We start from the raw sequence: 4451 nt of genomic DNA, 5'->3' as shown, positions 1-4451 counted from the left end.
AGTAGGATAGATCACCTCCCACTGACAGCCCTTACTTTCAATCCTCCCAGAATGCATTCAGTGGACACTGGAGGTACGATCCACTTTGTAGTTCCAGGTAATATAATCTAAAGAATGTAGCAAGAACTCTGAAAAACCGAAATAGCTGAATGTCCAAACATTTCCTCTGTTATATTATTTTAAAATCTGGATACCTAAAGTGTCATTTTTTCCCCCAGTTTAAAAATAATGCTATTTTTATTATTGTTTCCTATGGAAACCATTTCCCTAGGCATGGCAACAGCCATGTTTTAACAGAGAATTATTTATTTAAGCTGGTTTTTCTTGCTCAGCTTTGGATGACAGAAACCCATATTTTATCCCAGTGGATTCTTCAAGATTAATCCCTGCATACTCTTGGAGAATCATTTAATGCTGCCACAGCCACACTCCCAGTGGCTAAGCAGCCAAGGAGAACCATTCTGTTCCCCAGAGATCAGTTTGAGGAACTTCAGGTCCTCGGGGACTAATGGAAAGTTACAGCAGCTGTGACAAGAACTCTCCAAATCTGTTTGAGGTCAAATGTCAAACATGCTTGCACAGGAGAGAAAGAACGTTCCCTTCGCATAATACGTATTTCTGACAACGTATTATTCTTCTTTAACCATTAAAGAATGGGAAACTTCTATCTGCCCCTATGAATAAGTAGCTTGTATTAGACTAACTCTCCCAGAAAAATAGCCATAAAAACACTGCCTCTAAATTAAACAGCTATTAAAACAAAGGAAAGTAACCAAAACAGCCACGACTTAAGTGGTCAAGATCCTGAAGAGAAATTAAATACACAAAAGTGAGCCAGATAGTTAGCACTGCTAGTCCGCAGGGAATTTGCTGAAGTATAGAGGCCAGACACACACACACACACACACACACACACATGCATGCATCCATGCATACGGATGTGCATACGGACGTGCATATGAACGTGCATACGGACGTACATTAAGTGATCAAATGCTATAGGAGTCTCACTGGGCTAGGGAGATGAAAAGTAGAATTCAGGGATCTCAAACTGAAAGGATGTGGGGATCCAGCATCCCAGAGAAGTGAATTCCACATTCCCTGTGCAATTTCCCCTCAAGGCATTGACCTCCCCCTAAACTAATTAGACAAAGTCCCAGAGGAAGAAACCAAGCAACCACGTAACAGACAATTTCTCGGACTAGGTCATCAGGGACTTTAGTGGTCTATGATGCTAGGAAGACAAAACTTGGAGTTCAGGAGTCCTGGCACACACCCCAAACTTTCAGCTGAGACCCCTGAAGGACCATAACCTAGGAAAAGGTGCAATAATTCAGGGATAGAAGAGCCCTTACAAATACTGAAACTCAGCTCCAATCAGCTCAATTCCTGATTGGGTCATGGTGATCTGCTTGCTGAAATCAAATTAAATCCTCTCTGTAGGAAGGTAGTCATCATCTAGAGTCTCTATGATTTGTTACACACGATTCCCATCATTCAATCCAAATTACCAGGCATACCAGAGAATATGACCAATGACTAAGATGTAAGGGAAAAAAGCCAAGACAATAGAAAGAGAAACACATGTGATCCAGATATTAAGGTTCTCAGACTCTGACTTTAAAATAACTGTGATTGAAACGGTCATGGAAATAGATAAATATATGGAGGATTTCACCAAGAACTGCTATCTATTTTTAAAAAGCATTAAATGGCAATTCTAGACTGAAAAGTGCAGTGACTGAATTGAGAACTCTAAAACTGGATTTAATGATGGATTATAAGCGGAAGAGAGAGTTAGCAAACTGGAAGATAGATCCATTAAAAAAAACTTAGATTGAAGCACAGAGAAGCGAAGCCTGAAAAGAGTGAAAGAGTTATATGGTAGATAGTGGAAAACTTGAATACATGTGTAATTACAGCCCCGGGAGAGGAGAAAGAACAAGGCAGAAACTATTTCCCAAAACTGACAGAAGACATGAAGTCACAGATTCAAGAAGTTCTATGACCTTGAAGCAAGATAAATACAGAAGTAAACCACACCAAGACATGTCATAGTAAGACTGAAAACAAGAGCTAAGTGGGAAAAGTCATATAGTAAAGAGAAAAAAGACCTATTACCTTCAAAAGGGCAACAATAGGGGCGCCTGGGTGGCTCAGCCGGTTAAGTGTCCGCCTTCGGCTCAGATCATGATCCAGAGTCCCAGGATGGAGCCCTGCATCAGGTCCCTGCTCATCAGGGCGTCTGCTTCTCCCTCTGCCCCTTGTCTTCCCTCTGCTCGTGCTCTCTCTCAACCACTCTCTCTCTCTCTCTCAAATAAATAAATAAAATCTAAGAAAAAAAAAAGTTCAAAAGGGCAACAGTAAGACACTTTGGAGGCAAACACTGTATTTCTGTGTGCTAGCCAAAAAAAAAAAAAGAAAATGAAATTTAAAAAACAATACCACTTACAATAACAGCAAAAAATTGTCAAATAGATAATAAATCCAACAGAAGATGTGTGAACTCTCTTTGCTGAACACTACAAAACATTCCTGAGAGAATTTTAAATAGACCTTAATAAATGAAAGAATATACCAAGTTCATGGATTAGAAGACCCAATATTTTAAGGATTAATTCTACTCAAACCAATGAATAGACTCGATGCTCAGAGCAATCTCCATTTTAAAAAATGCCTGAAGGTGGCTGACAAATTGGAAATTGACAAATTGATTTTAAAATTTATATGGAAATGCAAGGGCCAAAAAAAAAAAGGCAAAAAAAAGCATGGTGAAGAAAAAAAAAGTTGGAAGACTTACACTACCAGATCTCAAGATTGATTGGAAAGGTAAATTAAATAAGGAAGCAAAATAGGTCACTGCAATATAACAGAGTTAAGGAAAACAGGTGGCCTTTTCAATAAATGGTAGCGTATCAAGATGGGACAAAATTAACCTTAATCCCCTACCTACACCCCAAAATCAATTCCAGGTGGATCATTAGCCCTAAATGGGAAAGGTAAAATGATACAGCTAATCTAAGATAACCTAGGGCAATATCTTCATCACCTGGGGTAGGCAAAGAGTTCTCAAACAGGACATGAAAGGCACTAAAAGTAAAAAAAGGTGGAAAACCGGACTTTATTAAAATTAATAACTTCTTTTATCAAAAGACACCATTAAATAATGAAAATAACGAAAAAGCAAGTGATAAGATGTGAGCATATATAAGTAATGAATCTATATGTATATGTGTGTGTGTCCTATAAAAAACTGAGAAGACAAATTTAATGTCTAATATAAAATGGACAAAAGGCTTGAATAGGCTCTTCCAAAAAAAGTGCATCCAAATGGACAATCGGCACGAGAAAGGTATTTGGTATCAGTAGTCATCAGGAAAATAAAAATTTAAAAACACAATAAAATGCCACCACTCACCCAGCAGAATGGTTAAAATGAAAAAGATGAACAATCCCAGGTATGGGTGAGGATATGAAAAACTGATCTCTCATGCCTGCCGGTGGGGTTATAAATCAGGGCAATGCTGTGGCATATTTAAAAATGGCCACAGGCTATACCCATCTGTATATGTGTTTGCAATTGACACATACAATTTGCAACTAATGTTGCAGTTTCTCCCTCCAAAAGTTCTATTTCTCCATTTGTTCCTTGAATCTGGGCTTGGCCATGTGACATGCCTTGGCCAATAGGACATTAGCAAATGTGACACCAGAAAAGGCTTGAAAAGACCTGGTATGTTGGAGTTTGTTCCCTTTTGCTGCTCCTGGCAAATTGCCACCATCACCATGTGAATGAACCCAGACCAGCTTGCTGGATTATGGCTGCCCCATTGCTAAGTTAGCCCCATTGCTCATACTGACGACCAGCCAACTACCAGACAAGTGAGTGGAGCCACCAGCCACCAGCTGACTGCTAATGCAGGACTGAATCCGGCTGACACACACGGGGCACAAAAGAACCATCCCAGATGACTCTGGGAACAATGAGTTATTGTTTCAAGCCACTGCATTTTCAGGTGGTTTGTTATGCAGCAAAAACTAACTGAAAAAAACCACTTCGGAAGAATGATTTGGCAGAATCTGCTAAACACATACACTATTCCCGAACAATTCCACTCCTAGGTATGTACCCAACAGAAATGCATCAAAAGACATATACAGGAAGAATGTTCATTGTAGCAGTATTCATAACAGCCCCAAACTAAAAATAACACAGATATCCATCAAGAATAGAATACAGGGGCGCCTGGTGGCTCAGTCGTTAAGTGTCTGCCTTCGGCTCAGGTCATGATCCTAGGGTCCTGGGATCGAGCCCCGCATCAGGCTCCCTGCTCCACGGGAGGCCTGCTTCTCCCTCTCCCACTCCCCCTGCTTGTGTTCCTTCTCTCGCTGTGTCTCTCTCTGTCAAATAAATAAATAAAATCTTAAAAAAAAAAAAAGAATAGAATACA

This window comes from Mirounga leonina, unplaced genomic scaffold (assembly GCF_011800145.1).
Source record: "Mirounga leonina isolate KUSES-001 unplaced genomic scaffold, KU_Mleo_1.0 Mir_54, whole genome shotgun sequence".
Taxonomy (NCBI): domain Eukaryota; kingdom Metazoa; phylum Chordata; class Mammalia; order Carnivora; family Phocidae; genus Mirounga; species Mirounga leonina.
The sequence above is the reverse complement of the archived record's forward strand: the minus strand, read 5'-3'. Positions refer to the sequence as shown.